Below are 18,589 nucleotides of genomic sequence, written 5' to 3' on the forward strand. Positions count from 1 at the left end.
GCAGCCTTCTACTCAAATGCTGGAAGAGGTAGAGGCAGAGGTAGAGGAGGTCGATCTGGAGGCCGTGGTAGAAATTAGAATATGCAGCAAACTCAAGAAAACCAGTCCTATGGAGGAGGACGTGGTAACTCTAGAGGCAGGGGGAGCCAAAGAGGTCGTGGTGGATGGCAAAGAGGCCAAAATGCAAACAGTAATGTTGAATGCTACTACTGTGGTAAAATGGGTCATATGGCTAAAGACTGCTATAAAAAGCAGAATGACATCATGAATGGAAAATTACAACAAGGGAATTATGCATCTTCTAGTAGACAGGGTGATGATAGAAATGAACATTTGTTCATGGTGCAGCACATGAACAATTCTATGACAAGTGCAGAAGAAAGCAACGATGTGTGGTATGTTGACTCAGGTGCATCAAACCACATGATAGGTCATGCAGAATGGATGGAGGATGCAAGAACAATGGAAAAACCAGGATTTGTGGAGACTGGCGATAATACTGCACATCCTATTGTGCATATTGGAAAAATTCCTTTGTCTATGCAGGATGGGAAAAAGAAATACCTGTCCGATGTATTCAATGTCCCGAATATCACCAAGAATCTGGTTTCTGTTGGTCAAATGGTTGAGTAGGGCTTGCAGGTCAGATTTAATCCTCATAGATGCTTTGTTGAGGATATGAAAAATAAAGGTCACTTGATAGCAAAAGGAAAGAAGAAAGGCAGAATGTTTACGTTGGATGCAGACATGTCTGAATTGAGTGCAGCAATGTTTGCACATGGGACCTGTGTAGTTGCAGATATTGATATCTGGCATAAACGTATTGGTCATGTTAATGTACAGCGACTTAAATCAATGCAGGCCCAAAATATTGTTGTAGGATTGCCAAAATTCAAGGTTGCAAAAATGCATAAGATATGTGAAGCCTGTCAATTTGGAAAACAGGCAAGAAAACCATTTCCTAGACATGTTCAAGAGAGTAAGAAGCCATTGGAATTAATCCACTCTGATGTGTGGACTACTAAAGCTGCATCTCTTGGAGGCTGTCATTATTTTGTCACTTTTATTGATGACTATAGCAGAAAAGTTTGGGTGTATTTTATGAAAAAGAAAAGTGAAGTTTTTGGGCATTTCAAAACTCTTAAAGCTATGGTTGAAAAAGAAACACGTCTGCAAATAAAATGCCTAAGGTCAGATGGAGGGGGAGAGTACCTCTCAAATGAGTTTGCAAGGTTCCTGCAGGAGCATGGCATAAAGCAACAATATTCATGCACTCATATCCCACAACAAAATGGAATTGCAGAAAGGAAAAACAGGCATATTGGAGAGGTATCTCATGCCATGCTCAATGAAAAAGACCTACCAGATTTTTATTGGGCTGAAGCAGTTGCTACAGCAGTCTATATAATGAACATGACTCCCACTGCAGCAATACATGGGATGACTCCAGAGGAGAGGTATACTGGTAGGAAACCATATATTTCTCATTTGAAAATTTTTGGTTGTATTGCCTATGTACATGTGCCAGATGAGGTGAGATCCAAGTTGGATCCAAAAGCTAAGAAGTGCATCTTTATTGGTTACTCTCTGCAGCAAAAAGGGTATAGATGCTATAACCCTTCTACTCGTAAGTTTACAGTGAGCAGAGATGTTGTTTTTGATGAGATGAGTAGCTGGTATAAACCAGTAAATGTGATTGATGATGTAGATGCAAAAAATGGTAATGCTGCACAGAATTCACAGCAGCAGTCACAAAATATTAGTGGACCTGGAGCGTCCTCTAGCAGTGGTTCACATTCTTCGCCATGGACAGGCAGATTGAGATCAGGAGAATCTTCTCAAAGCAATGCAGATAGTGGTATGCAGGTATCACGAAAAGCAAAAGAGAAGGTTGATCAGCCCATGTTTGATGTGAATGCAGGTCATTCTTATGTGGATGTTGAATCCAGTGGCTCAGAACAGAGCATTCATGATAAGTTGGGTATTCCTTCTATTGTTACAGTTGGAGTAAGGAAGACCAGGGATGTTTTGAGAGCACCTGGGAGTGAACCTATTTTGTGCAGGTCTACGAGAGCTAGGTATCCTGTGGATAGGCTGAAATATGATGGATTTACAGCCATTCACTATGCATATATGGTCAAAGTGATACAGGAACCAGAACCCACTTCTTTTGAGCAAGCCATGGGAAAAGAAAAATGGGAGAAAGCCATGGATGAAGAAATGGATGCCTTGGAAGCAAATGCTACATGGGAGTTAGTACTTTTGCCTAAAGGTAAGAATGCAATTGGCTGTAAGTGGGTTTATAAGGTGAAGTACAATGCAGATGGTTCTGTGAACAGATACAAGGCAAGATTAGTAGTCAAGGGGTATGCACAAACATATGGCATTGATTATGAAGAAACATTCAGTCCGGTTGCAAGGATGGCAACCATAAGAGCAGTCATTTCTATGGCTGCATCAAAGGAATGGTCTTTACATCAGATGGATGTAAAGAATGCCTTCTTGCATGGTGATTTGCAAGAAGAGGTATATATGGAGCAGCCACCAGGTTATGTACATACTGTTCATCCTGAGTTTGTTTGCAGGTTGAAGAAAGCCTTGTATGGCTTGAAGCAAGCACCTAGAGCATGGTCTGATAAGATAGGACAGTATCTTGTCACTATTGGCTTTCAGATTTCCAAGGCAGATTTCTCACTTTATGTGAGAAAAACAGAGAAAGGTATTATGCTACTTGTCATTTATGTTGATGATTTGATTATGACAGGTGACAGTGATAAAGATATCCTTCATGTGAAAATGCTATTAAAGCAGAAGTTTGAGATGAAGGATTTGGGAGAGCTGCGTTATTTCTTGGGCATTGAGGTGATTAGATCACCAAGTGGGATACAGCTCTTCCAGAGGCAGTATGGATTGGACATGCTGTCCAAATATGGGATGACAGGTTGTAAGCCTATTTCAGTTCCTTTGGAGCAGAATGTGAAGCTGAGCGCAGATGCAGGTGAGCTTCTGGAAGACCCTACTATGTACAGACGCATAGTAGGAAACTTGATTTATATGACTATTACCAGGCCAGATTTGAGCTTTGTTGTTGGATTGGTAAGTCAGTTTATGCAGGCTCCAAGAAAACCGCATTTGGATGCGGCTAGACGCATACTCAGGTATGTGAAGTCCACATTGCAGTATGGACTATTTTATGAGATTGGGGTTCAGATACAACTGGATGGATACACTGATGCTGATTGGGCTGGTAGTATTTCTGATAGACGATCTACCAGTGGATATGTGTTCTCTTTTGGGAGTGCTGCAGTCACTTAGAGCAGCAAGAAACAGCCTACAGTTGCCTTGTCGAGCACAAAGGCTGAGTACAGGGGTGCAGCAATGGCTGCATGTGAGGTAGCTTGGTTGCATAAGCTACTTTATGATATGCATCAGCCTACAGATGGGCCAGTTGTCATTTATTGTGACAACATGAGTAGTATACACTTGGCAAATAATCCAGTCTATCATGTTAGAACAAAGCACATTGAGGTGCACTATCACTATGTGTGGGAGAGGGTTTTACTAGGTCTTATTGATCTAGTTTATGTCAGCACAGAGGATCAAGTAGCTGACATATTCACGAAGGCATTGGGCGCAGAGAAGCTGCGCAAGTTCAGAGACCTGCTTGGTGTGCAGGAATTGGGATTGAGCTCGAGGGGGAGTGTTGAGATATCGAGCTCCACTCGTGATACGCCAGGGTGACCGTTGTGTATTTATGTCACCGACTTGTCAATTGCAGATGCGGTTGCTACACCGCCCATGAATAATAGCTACATGACAGCTATCCTTATCTACTCTAGTTTGTGGCTCAGTTAGTATGCCACCTTAGTTAGTTGAGTTTGGTTTGAGACCCATATATAGGGTTCTTCTATTTCTATGTACTAGAGTTCCTTTTGGCTTACACAACTAAGAAGAGGAAAACTGTTTTCAGCCTCCACCTCTGTGTGTATTCCCCCATTGTGAAAGCAAGAAAGCTACAAGTGAGACTCCTTCCTTCTCTCCCACAATCTTGACATATGTGTCCTTGATTCAAGAATTCCACTATATTTTTGCTTGGAGTTATGACGAGTTGAGAGGCATTCCTCCCAGCCTAGCTGTTCATACCATTCCTCTAAAGGAAGGTAGCCATCTTGTGTGTTAGAAAGTAAGGCATATGCCTTTCAAACTGAGGGACGAGTTGTTTGAGGAGTTATACAAATTGCAAAAAGTTGGTTTAACCTTCCCTATTCAGCACATTGAATGGTGTTTAGCAGTTGTTATCGGGAATAAGAAAATTAATCAAATCCAACTTTGCATAGAATTTAGAGAGCTTAATAAGCAAACCGTTAAGGATTACTACCCATTGCCATTCATTGATCAAATTTTGGATTAGTTAGCGGCTAGGAAAATCTATTTATTTATGGATTGCTTTGCTAGATATAACCAGATGGCTATTGCGAAGGAAAAAAAATTAAAATTGGCATTTATCATTGTCTTCGATACCTTTGAATACAATACTAGTGAGTTTGGGAATTCCCAATTCCCATTTTTTGAATACTAAAAAGGTGGCACCCAGATAACATACCCATAAGTTTCTCAAAACCATATGATGTGAATATCATTGGTAAGTGCTTGAAAAATGGAATCTATTGAGCTATAGAGCACTTGATTTCGAGTTATATTGTTCAAGTTATGACAAAACCAAAGATTTAACCATATGTCTCAAACTTATGGGAAATTCCCATATTTTCCAATATGGTGTTTTTGTGTATCATGTAATGCCCTTTGGTTTATACAATGCACTTGGTTCATGGCAATGAATAGCCAATAAGACCTTTGGTGATATTTTCCCAAAGGAGTTAAAAGTCTTTATTGACGATTTAGGGTAGCCACCATAAGGGAGTGATGATTGACTATTCTTAGGAAATGCTTTGAGCATTGCAGACAATTCTGCATTGCTTTTAACCCTAGAAAGTGTGTATTTGGAGTGCCCTATGGGTTGTTACTCAGCCATGTGATTAGTTCAATTGGTATTGTGGGATTGACCTTGAAAAGATAAAGGTCATAGTCTCTATGAGCCTGTTGCATACTCCAAAAGAGGTGCACAGTTTTCTGTCATCAGTGGGATATTATTGAAAAATTAATCAATGCACTGGCAGAAAGAGTGTTGCCATTGATGAACCTTCTATCTTTTAACTGTCTATTTGAGTGGAATGAAGCTTGTCAAGTATCCTTTGAGGATGTGAATCAGAAATTAGCAAAAGCTCCAATCTTAAAAGCACCCAAAAGAGGTGAAATTTTCTACATATTTTCAATAGCCACAATGCATAGTATTACGTGCTATTTAGCTCAAATTTAGTAGGAAATTGGGGATATCTGAAGTTAACTACATGTACATGGAGAAATTGTGCCTTGGAATGGTCTTTGTGACGATGAAGAAATTTTGGCATTATATTCTCTATGAGAAGGTAGTATTCTTTACGAAGGCGGAAGGACTTAGATTGTTGCTAAATAAGTTGTAGCCGCCTGATCATTTAGCAAAGTGGTTAATCACTTTGCAGGAGTTTGATTATGAGATTAGGAGCAAGCCACCAAAGCTGCAAGATATTGTAGAATGCCTTGTGGGTTTCGAGGAGCCAAAGGAAATTTTGGTTAAGGGAATTGATATTGAGGGTCATCGATACAACTTCCATCCCTTCCTGATCTACGACAATAACACATTATTTATCTATAGGAGGATTTGGGGCTGCGTTATTGAAGTTTGAAAAGAGAAGAAGCAAGCAACAAGCATTACACTTTTTGATTATAGCAGGTGACTTGTATCGGAGAGGATTAGATAATATCTATCGTCGTTGTGTAGTAGTATCCGATGAGGTACGGTTTATTCTTGAGGAGTGCTATGATTTAGCATGTGGGGGACATTTTGCTGGCTAGCTCACCGCCCAAAAAGCTTTCTGTGATAGATAGGTTAAGAATTGTTTCCATATATATATTTCTTCATAATGTAAGTAATAAATACGCACTAAAACATACAAATGGAGGTAAGCTGAGGAAAATCCTCATGTCTTACCTCCATTATACTTGCACAAACATAGCTCTAATCTTTCATAAATTTCCACGCACAACATTTACTTTTATCTTAGGGGGTTCACTATATATATATTCTCTATATAATGTGCATTCATGGCCTATTCATAAATATCCTAACCTGTGAATTTTTCTTAAATAGAACACAATCCTTTTTTATTCAATCTATAAGTAACCCCTTTATATGACACCCTTTTGTATGTAAAAAATGTATAAAAATGGTGTTTTAAAAACTCCTTATTTTGAACTCACGTTATATATGCATATATTCATGAGTGACCCCCTCGATAATTCTCTTTCAATTAAAACTTATTTTTCTCTTTTTTTCATAATTATTGGTGAATAAATTTATTGTTTTTTTACATTTTCTAATGTTAAACACTTAAGAATAATGAGATTAATTATTACTCCCCATTTCTCTCCGTGGGAAAACATTTTGCTATGATCGAACTCATAAAATTGATGATTTAGTATAAAACCATACATTTGTGTGTTTTGAATAAAAAGTATAAACGATTAAGAATTGTTGTTCATGTTTATATTTCTGATAGAATGAACCATTTTCAATCACTAGAAACCAATTTCAACAATAGGAAACCAATAGAATTATAAAACCGAGAGAAAGCCCACTTACTCTCATAAAATCACATATTCATGGTTCGTAATTTGAAAATGGGAAGCCACTAACACTTGTTTACAGCTGTTGATGCTTCCTTGGAACTTTCTTGATCTATCCCTTGCATCACAAATTGGCACCCACTCCCTCTCATTCTCTCAGCCCATATGAACCATGTTTATGGTAGCAAGAGAAATAGGAGAGAGAAAGATCAAATTTTGACCTTTTCATTCCCTTCATCAAATCCACGTGGTCTAGAGAAAAATAGAGCAAAGAATTGTAGGATCTCATCCCTCAGAGGATAGGGCCTGATGCCAACAGTTGAAAATCTCCATTTTTAAAGGACTTGAGAGGTTTCCAAAAAAAGTGCACCCCCTCCCCCCATTCACCGTGTATCTTGTTAATTGCATGCTTCTTTAAACCATGGTTAATCATAAAGTAAAAAAGAACTAGCTCCATGCATTGGATTCTGGATGTCAAAATGCATCTAGGAAAACTCCAGCTCCTTGAGCCGCAATCGCTTCATTTTTCATGAAAATTTTCTCTTTTACGCCTCCCAAGGTCTTTTATGCTTTAAAATCAGATCTAAAAATCCACTCTCAATAAATGACACATAATACTTGGCACCACCAAAAGAGGTATTATGGATTGGACCCCATACATCCAAATGTATCAACTGCAAAGGTCAAGAACTATTTCTGACATGCCTCATAAACAAAAACCTTGCTTGTTTTCCAAACTAACAGGTAGAAGAGACATGTCCTAGATTAGTGTATTTAAACTTTGGCAAGTCAAGTACGATGTGCTTTTGTTGCATATTTTTTCAACCTCTAGATATTTACACAATCAATGCATTTGTATCAGTTTTCTATGTCCCTAACTGTTCCATTATCATGGGCAAACATGGTAGCTTTCAACTTAGGGATAGATGCATCCAAAGTGAATATCTTATCATGTCTCTTGCCTCTAGCAATCAATTTGTAACCATTTCCATACTCCTCAATAAAACAGATATCCTTCTTGAATCTGACTTGCAGATTCTATTGTGCCATTTATCCAATAATAGACAATAGATTCTTAGGTTGTATTCTTAGTGATCGATGGTACATGTAACACATCATACAAGCTATCATGCACGACTGCTGGAATCACATCTATATGCTAGATATCATGATGTGTGTCATCACTAGTGCATACATAACCATGAGACCTTGCTCTCAACTCAACAAACCACTCTCCTTGTGGAGTCATGTGATTAGATGCTCCTAAGTCTATATACCACTTTTCACCCTTTCCTTGCTTAGACATATCCCTAAAAACATGTTGTATAGCAATTTTGATCATCATGAGTACCACTGGAAGATCCATAATTGCCATGTTGTCTAACTTTTGCTTTCATGCATGCTTTCTTTTTGTGGCAATCCTTTTCTATGTGTCCATATTTACCACAATAATGATAGTCTTTATTCATGTTAGACTGATCATGTGATTGCCAAGAGCCACCTTTGCCTCTAGGTGATCTCCCCCTACATCTAAAGGCTCCAAATCCATGCTAGCCTTATAGATGAGAAACTTGCCATGCATTCTATTATTGTTGTCCATAGGCATTCTGAGTATCCCCATGACCTTGAAAAGCTCCACAAGCTCTGCCACCTCTAGCTTGCTAACTAGAGTAAAACATAGTATCTCTACCCTGAGAGGTATTCGAACTAGAGTTCAAACCAAGTTTGACATCCTCGTGTAGAAATAGGGCAAGTATCTCATCTCAATTGGGGGCATTTGCTCTCATCAAGATCGATGTATCAAAGGCCTTGTACTCCTTTTCTAAGCCATTCATTGTGACTGTGATCAAGTTGTAAAATATTACACGGCGCAGCGAACAGAATCTGAGAAAGAGATAGAGGGTACACAACAGATAAGAGGAGAATCAGTAACTTCTTTAACTTCAAACAACTGATACAAAGATGGCTCTGTCCACCCGTGCGCTTCCACTATGTGAAGCTTAGATGGCGATCTAGACAGAAGATAGGTGAAGAGCTTAAGGCTAGTTGGAACAACAACTCTGACTGGGTGAAAGATGAGTGAATGATGGCTGCGAAGGGGTTTAGCTTTTATAGCCCGCGAAGGTCGTTAGGTCGGCTTGCTGACCGACCTACCATATGAGCCTCCACTAGTCGGCCAGGGAATATTCCAGGGAATATTCCCTTTACCATCGGGCCGGGGGCGTTGCCCCCGGACCCCCGCCAGGGGGGCTGCTGGCCCCCTTGGGACCCCCCAGCCAGGGGCCACTTCCGTGGCCCCCGGACCCCACAATAGGGGCCCCTTTTAACTCCCTTACCACGCAACTCAATGCAATGTGCATCGAGTTGCTACCAGCTTAACCACTCCGTCTAACCCAAAGATTAGACCCACAATAGTCACCTTTTTGCCATCCGGTCACATAGACCTCATCTGATATACAAGTCAGGACTCAACCAATGTCCAGGCTCACATTTGGCTTCTCCTCATAATGGGGGCCTTACAACTTTGAGCACCATGGATCATTGGTAGCACCTAATGAGGGTGGGGCATTGATCATATCTAACACCCCCCCTCAATGTCCACCCATAGGTGAACTATCTCCTCGGCCCAATGCCGAGTCTCTGAAGATGAACTTGAAGCAGATCCTTCGTAAGTGCTTTGGTGAAGATATCTGCTCCATTCTCCTCTGTTGGACAGTAGACCAATTCCACTATCCCATCCTCCATCAAATCACGCACATAGTGATACTGGATCTCTATATGTTTGGTGCATGCATGAAACACTGGATTTTTGGCAATGGCGATGCAACTCTGATTGTCACATCTCAACACAGTTGGTTCTTCATCCTGCACTTCCATATGCCATAGAATCCTTCTCAACCATACGGCCTCACATGTAGCAAAACAAGCTGCCTTGTACTCTGCTTCGGTAGAAGACAATGCCACTGTTGGTTGCTTCTTAGTAATCCAAGAGAAAATTCCTGAACCCAAAGAGAAACAATAACCAGAAACTGACTTCCTGGAATCAATGTCTCCTGCCCAATCTGAGTCACAGTTCCCCACAAGAGAAGTTCCGAAACTGTATGTGATACCATAATCAAGAGTTTTCTTCAAGTATCTGAGCACCCGCATCCCAGCCTTCCAATGACTCTCATGAGGCTTGTTTGAGAACCTGCTCAAAACACCAACAGCAAAACTGATATCTGGTCTGGTGTTACACAAGTAGATCAGACTGCTGACCAACCTCCTATACCTCCCAATGTCTGCTAATGCTGATGTATCCTCGACGGATAACTTTGCATTCACCTCCATAGGTGTAGCTATCTCCTTGCACTCGGTCATGCCAAATGCCTTCAAGATCTCCCATGCATACTTCTTCTGAGAGATGAAGATCTTTCCTGGCTCTTGCCAGACTTCAATCCCCAAACAATAGTGCAGCAAGCCTAAGTCTGTCATTTCAAACTCAGAGCTCAAAGCCTTTCGAGTTTGGTTGATCATATCTTCATAGTCACCTGTAATAAGAAGGTCGTCCACATATAGGACAATCACTACAGACTTTTTACCATCCCTGTAAACATACAAGTTAGCATCTGAGGCACATCTTTTGAAGTTTAGGTTTAAAAAGAACCTATCTATCCGCTGGTACCATGCTCTGGGGGCTTGTTTCAGCCCATACAATGCCTTCTTCAGTTTACACACTTTGTTCTCAGAATGGGGGGCCTCAAACCCTGGTGGCTGAGCCACGTACACCTCCTCCTTGAGGTCACCATTTAAGAACGCTGACTTAACATCCATTTGGTACACTGGCCACTTCTTATGGGCAGCCACTGCAAGTACCGTGCGAATAGTGGTCATTCTGGCAGTTGGGGCAAATGACTCTTGAAATTGAAACCCTTCAACTTGTGAAAATCCTTGGGCAACCAGTCTAGCTTTGTACTTTTCTAAGGTACCATCAGCCTTGTACTTTACCTTCCAGATCCACTTGGTGCCAATAACCTTCCGCTTTGCTGGTCGATCCACTAGCTCCCAAGTGTCATTCTTCATTATGCTGTCATACTCCGCCTGCATAGCAGCCTTCCATGATGGATCTGCAAGTGCTTCTTCTAAGTCAGTTGGCTCCTTTACTTCTCTCATAATCTCAACCATCAAGGCCATATTGACTATGTGAGCAGAAGCCCTCCTTTGCTCCTCTATTCTCTGAGACCTCCTTGGTCCGTCTGCCTTCTCCTCAACAGATGCAGGCATAGGATTATTGTGGTCATAGAGCTGCTTCACCCAGCGCGGCAATGGCTTTTCCGGTGGGGTGATGTCAGGTTGGTGAACTTTTTCCTCATCATCTGAAGATGATGCTTCCTCCTCCTTAAGGATAGGGATAGCTCTCGGGACACGTTCATAGTGGACTACTTCTTCGCTTGATGATAAAGTGGAAGAACTTGCCTTCTCCTCCTCCACTGTATGCGGCTCCTCCTTGAACACCACATCACGGCTCGCGATGATCTTCTTTGCCTCTTGGTCATATAATTTGTAAGCCTTCTGCTCATCACTATAACCCAAGAAGATACATTTTCTGCTTTTTGGTTGTAACTTGTTTCTCTTCTCATCTGGAACATGTGCATAACATTCACATCCAAAAATTCTGAAATGTGAGACAGATGGTTTCTTACCAGTGTAAGCCTCATGAGGTGTTTTTCCCTTGAGAGCCTTTGTATAGCTCCGATTTAGAATGTAGACTGCAGTATTAACAGCTTCAGCCCAAAAATGGTTAGGCAATCCCTTGCCCTTTAGCATGCATCTTGCCATCTCCACAATGGTGCGATTCCTGCGTTCCACAACACCGTTCTGCTGAGGTGTGTGAGGCGTCGTCAATTGATGCTTGATCCCTTTGCTCTTGCAAAAGCCTTCAAACTCCTTTGAGTTGAACTCACCACCATCATCTGTTCTAAATTTCTTCACACTTTTCCCTGTTTCATTCTCAACAAGTATTAGCCATTCTTTAAACTTACCAAAAGCTTGAGCCTTATCACGAAGGAAGTACACCCACATCTTCCTACTGTAGTCGTCGACAATCAACATAAAATAAGAAGATCCCCCCAAGGCCTGTGTAGGCATCTTACCACACAAGTCAGCATGCACCAACTCTAGAGGACCCTGTGCTCTATTCTTGCTTTCTTGTGGAAATGCCTTTCTCTGTTGCTTGCCCATCATACAAGCTTCACATGGTTCCTTCAATTCAGTTATTGTAGGTAGGTGAGCAACCATACCTTGCTTTTGCATCTCCTTCAATACTGCAAATTCGATGTGTCCAAACCTTTCATGCCAAAGCTTACTTGTGCCCACTCCAGCGGTGGCTGTAAGAGCACTTAGCTCATACAGGTTGTTCCTTCTTTCTCCTTTGCCAACAATTGTGCTAGCACTATCAATAATTTCTGCACCTGTCTTCTTGAACCTCACTTCATGACCAAGATTAGTTATGGCAGCAACTGATAAGAGATTTCTCCTGATTTCGGGAACATACAACACATTTGAAAGCTTTTTGACTTCACCATTTGCAGCAACAAAAGAAATAGTACCTGTGCCCGCAGCAGGGCATTTAGCATCATTTCCAACCGTCACAGTGATGGATTCTTGTAGAGGCTGCATAGAACTGTATAGACCTTTCTTGTTGGTCATGTGACAGGAGGCCCCACTATCCAACACCCATGAGTTAGTGGTAAATTCTTCTTGCGCCGAGGAGCACACTTCCTCAATGGTCGCCATGAATAATTCCAACTCTGCTTCAGCCGTATTGGCTGTCTCTTTCCCTTTACTTTTAAGGGTACCATTCTTTTCATCTGCCTTCTTGACACGACAATCTGCAATTGCATGTCCTTTCTTCTTGCAGTAGAAACACTCTCCTTGAAACTTCTTCTTGCCGCCCTTCTTCTTTTTGTCACCATCATTTTTGGTGGAGGAGACTCCTTTGCCTTTTGCATTGGCAGAGAATGCAGCATCTCCATTGTTGCTTCCTTCTCGGGCTTTCAGCCTCAACTCCTCCTCCATTAATAATGCACAAAACTCCTCAAAAGTCAAAGCTTGAGGTCTCACCTGAGTATTAAGGGCAGTTACTAGTCCATCAAACTTTTGTGGACAAATCCGAAGACACCTCCGAGCTAGCTCTTCGCTAGTCTTTTGTATCCCAGCGCCAGCCATCTGGTCGCGCAGATTCTTAATCCGAGTGATGAATGCTTCAACCGTCTCTCCTTCAGCAAACTTCTCCGCTGCTAGTTGATTCTCCAAGTTTTGAATCCTTGTTTGGTTTCGTGTTTCATACTGACTCCTCAGTACATTCCAAGCCTCTGACGCTTTGGTTGTATGCTGAATCAGAGTCAAAACACTGTCAGAACAGCTTGTAACTAAGGCACACAATGCATCTGCATTCCTTCGTTTCCAAGCTAGTAGAAGATCTGCATTCGGAGGAATCATCACACTAGGATTTGATGGGTCGGGGGTAGGCTGTGGTTCTGCGTCAGTCCCCAGCACAGTCTCCAGAAGTTCATAAGAATCAAGGATAGTTGTAATTTTGAACTTCCACAAGGTGTAGTTTGTACCATCTAACTTGCCTTCGCTGAAGGTTGGTGGACGAATCCTCAGTGTTTGAATAGCCGGTACAGCAGCACCACCTCCTGCACCGCTTCCTGATGCGCCAGAACCGCTTCCTGGAGTCGACATTGTTTCTCTTTGCTGTTGAAGCCTTTGCCTCTTGCACACTCTCCGATCTCTAGAGCCCCCTGGGCTCTGATACCATGTAAAATATTACACGGCGCAGCGAACAGAATCTGAGAAAGAGATAGAGAGTACACAACAGATAAGAGGAGAATCAGTAACTTCTTTAACTTCAAACAACTGATACAAAGATGGCTCTGTCCACCCGTGCGCTTCCACTATGTGAAGCTTAGATGGCGATCTAGACAGAAGATAGGTGAAGAGCTTAAGGCTAGCTGGAACAACAACTCTGACTGGGTGAAAGATGAGTGAATGATGGCTGCGAAGGGGTTTAGCTTTTATAACCCACGAAGGTCGTTAGGTCGGCCTGCTGACCGACCTACCATATGAGCCTCCACTAGTCGGCCAAGGAATATTCCCTTTACCATCGGGCCGGGGGCGCTGCCCCCGGACCCCCGCCAGGGGGGCCGCTGGCCCCCTTGGGACCCCCCAGCCAGGGGCCGCTTCCGTGGCCCCCGGACCCCACAATAGGGGCCCCTTTTAACTCCCTTACCACGCAACTCAATGCAATGTGCCTCGAGTTGCTACCAGCTTAACCACTCCGTCTAACCCAAAGATTAGACCCACAACAGTCACCTTTTTGCCATCCGGTCACATAGACCTCATCTGATATACAAGTCAGGACTCAACCAATGTCCGGGCTCACATTTGGCTTCTCCTCATAATGGGGGCCTTACAACTTTGAGCACCATGGATCATTGGTAGCACCTAATGAGGGTGGGGCATTGATCATATCTAACACAAGTCATCATCTTCAATCTTAGAGCCAATGGATGCAAGTTGATCTGCAATAGTTTTGATATCTGGAGTGTATGCTTGAATAATTTTGTCATTTTATTAAACTTTTTTTTCAAATAAATCTTCCAAGCATGAGTGACATTTCCATAGTTATTCATTAAAATATCCCATGCATCTTTTGGAGTGCAACAACTAGTAATTTGTATGGTCATGGCATTTGAAATACATAAATAGAACCAATGCAAGATGTTAATAGCTCTTTCTATCCACTACTTGCGCAATCTTAGTTGCTTTGCAATCAAATTCCATTCGGGAAGGTTAGGTTTTAGCCTCATTTCCCATGCAGAGATCCCAGTATCCCCTACCAATACAATAATTTTGCATCTTGAACTTCCATAAAGTGCAATTCTTATTGCGAAGCTTCTCACCAAAAATATGTGTTATACTGTCATGCCATGTAGCATTTGTAATATCTGCAATAGAAGGTATTCACCGCAGTATACAACTTGTAGATTCTTGACTCCCTACAAAACCAATCAGTTGTGTACAAGACATTTGGTTCAAGAACCTATGATAGTCAATATCTACAATAACTAGTGTATTTTAGCTCAGAGACATGTCAAAAATGTTGCCAAACATGTGGCAAAACAACTAGACATGATAGCATGTTTATGTAGACTTCACCATTGCATACCCTATATCCAACCAAGCTAACTAATAGTAGATAGATAATCAATCTATAAACAATAATCAATAGTATATTCTCTATTAAAAAATGAGTATTCACATCATGAAACAACCGTAATACATCTTTGACATGTGTCATAACCCTTAGGGGTCAATGCAAAGATATAGAGGGATCAACAATTGTTCGTACAACTAGTGGAAGTATCGGACAAGCTTCTTACAGACTATAACCAACCAATCAACTATATAACTAGTATCAAAATTTTCCAGAATTGAGCATTCAATTCTCATAACCAACTACAAGTCAACTCACAACTATGTAGCACTACCCAAGCATTGGTAGTTGCAAATACATACTTCAGTGCTACATCAAGAGTGCTTTTAGAGTCATTACCAATGTAGGACATCCATGAGGGACAATTTGAGCTATTGTCCACTCAGATTTTAGACAATTTTTAGATATGAAAATTCTCTTTTATGCACACACCACAATTCTTGAGAGGCTCCAAGAAATAGGCACTAGGAGTCCCAAGATATCATTCATATACTAAGCATATGTTATGCTATCCATATAACCTATTATCTTGCCAAATAAGGATCAATAACCAACCAAAATCATGCTAAATCACATCCAAACTTTCTACTACAAATGGCATAATGTGGTGCTTAATATCAAGTCAATGATAAGCACTCAATAGTGCTAGACATGCCCCATACATTAACCCAAAACAATCATCATGTATATTAGTTGATGCTGCCCATTTCCCATGATATAAGCCAAGTGCACATCTGCTACAACCATATTGAATCATTTGACAAATATGATATTGTACGTGAGGGCCTTGATGCTCATGTTCATGTGCTCCACAATGTAGATATAGCACCTAATAGCATAGACTCGTGATAGGTAAGTGGTCAAGTATGAACTAATGCCTTTAGTTAGGTCATGCTACTTAAAAACAAGCATCATTATGCTAAAATTATGTAGACTTCTTGCTTTCATTCATGATCTCAATGCTCATAGTCAAGAGCTCCATTATATGCTAACACATGGACTTGCATAGTTGATCCAATTAATCCCAATCCTTAGGCACAATGTTTTCAAGTTTGGCACTCCTATTTTTGAGTGGTCAAACCTACAATTTTTTGCACTAAAACTTGCCATATTTAGGTCTTCCAATAGCTATAATTGGTCCCATCCAATTTCTCAATATTGAAGATAGAACTCTCGTGAGAACCACTAGCCATAGTGAGACCAAGCAAGTAGAAATGAGGGCAAGATGTGTTGTTGTAATACCTTGCGAATCAGCCCCAAAACACTACTAAATTAAGTAGGAAATAGGAGACACTACCAAAGTAATGAGTTGTCCATAAATTCTAGACAAAATACTATGAAGTCTAGGTATCTACCCTCAAATAGAATGCATAAAATTGAAATGACAAGTTGATGTAGTAAACTGTAGCAATATGCCAACAACCAACTGTGAGCAACCAAGAAGAAAGAAGCTAGGAACAACTGGCACTAGAGACTATCATAATTGCAGTGTGTCGATAACTATACATGCAATAGGTATAGACATCATGCATAGAGTAGGTCTCAAGGTTAAATGAAGAGAATCATATACATAACCCACTGAGCAAAAGATCAATACATGAGCCAGAAGTATATAAATACCACTTACAAAACCTTGACTGACATAAGTACCAAGTCTAAGCCAAGATATCAAATCAACCCACGATAGGGTAAGTATATCCAATAAATATCAAGAGAGTAGGCACAAGTCACAATGAGTTTGACTCTCTCACTGTGATAAGCTCAAGCTCAACTACATAAACCAGTAAATATCCAATAACTACATCCAATAAATATCAAGAGAGCAGGTACATGTCACAATGAGTTTCACTGTCTCACTGTGATAAACTCAAGCTCAACTACATAAACCAAATGTTTTGTAGTACATCCAAGTGCCAATGTGGCTCAATACACAAAGCCGAGTAGCTCCCACACTAACACAAAATTTGAATGGAAAAGGAGCAAGAAAAGCTCAAAACATCATGTGAATGACATCTAAGATCCATAGAGCATACATTTGGAAGGATAAAACTCAATATATTCTTCAAGCCACTAAAGGAGGCAAGGCATGTAATTAGAGCCGATATCAATATAACGGAGCTTGAATCTCACCTCAAAAGCATGCCATAGCATATTGGAAAGTATACATAACAATCAAAGTAGCACTACATCCACCACTGAGTATCTTGTAAAGAATCAATGAGCATATCAGGCATAAGCTTCTCACTGATAAATGCTTGTTGTCATGTTATTATAGCACAAAAATAACATTAAAATTTGAGCTATTTCAAGCTCAAATCAGTCCCAAAAGCATAGCCATACCATTTGAGCACCAAAATAGCATCCCAAAAAGCATCAAACATGCATTATGGAATTTATTGTTTGCTACGCAAACCAAAACCATTTCATTCTATGTGAAATAGAGAATATAAATTTGCACAAATTGAACTCTATGAATGCCCAAATTTATAGCTCTTATCACATTCTTTGTTTCTAGCTATAGAACACCTAGATTTGATATCGTATGCAAAAGTTATTCCCACCAAGATTTTACCCTTAACTAGTAATAGGGATCTCATGAAGTCCACTGTAAGTCATGCAGGGACTAGGTAGTTCCTAAGAGCCTAAGGGGTTTACTAGCCAGAGCCCCCTGACACTCTCACCTCCTCTTGGTGATTGGGAATTTCCTCAGGATGATCACAGTGAGAGAGGGTGAGAAAGATATCCCACCATAGCAATGTCAATGATTATAAGGCTTATTAAAGCCTTATAGCTAAGGCTTAATAAATCTCATTTTTCTATGTGCCAATTCTTGACACACCGAGAGAGAGAGAGAGAGAGAGAGAGAGAGAGAGAGAGAGAGAGAGAGAGAGAGAGAGAGAGAGAGAGAGAGAGAGAGAGAGAGAGAGAGAGAGAGAGAGAGAGAGAGAGAGATATATATATATATATATATATATATATATATATATATATATATATATATATATATAAGGAGTGATAATGAGGAAGAAGAGCAGGAGGAAAAGGGAATAAGAGTAGAAGAACAAAAGAGGAGAAGAGGAGAGAGGAGTAAAAGAAGAGAAGAAAAGAGGAGAGGAGGAGTAGAAGAAGGGAAGAGAAGAAGAGGAGGGAGGAGGAATAGAAGAAGATAAGGTAAGAAGAAGATAAAGAAGGATTAGAGGAAGGAGACAAGTAATAGAAGAAGGAGAAGGAAATAACAAAGCTAAGAAGAGGGTAGAGAAGAGAAGGAGAGAAGAACCGTAAGGAAAAAGAAGGGAAAGAAAAGAGTCATCATTGGCTATCAACACTATCATGCAAAGGAGTTTCTCCTCCATCATGTGGAAACTCTGTCTACACACCCCCTAGCCTCTAGCACATGTGATAGACTCCATTTTTCCTTATAAAGGTTCCCATCTCACAAAGGGCCCTACCTAGCTACTTGAGACTCTCAATTGTATCCTTCAAGTCCGATGAAGTTCATATTAGGTATCCTAATAAGTAATGGGGAGATAGGGAAAGAATGACCAATCTAGCTAGAAGTAATTCATAATTTTGTAACTAAATTAAGTCAATTTAATAGAAAAATAT

Source organism: Lygodium microphyllum, chromosome 11 (genome assembly GCF_053477565.2).
Source record: "Lygodium microphyllum isolate KBCC chromosome 11, Lygodium_microphyllum_v1.1.10, whole genome shotgun sequence".
Classification (NCBI taxonomy): Eukaryota; Viridiplantae; Streptophyta; class Polypodiopsida; order Schizaeales; family Lygodiaceae; genus Lygodium; species Lygodium microphyllum.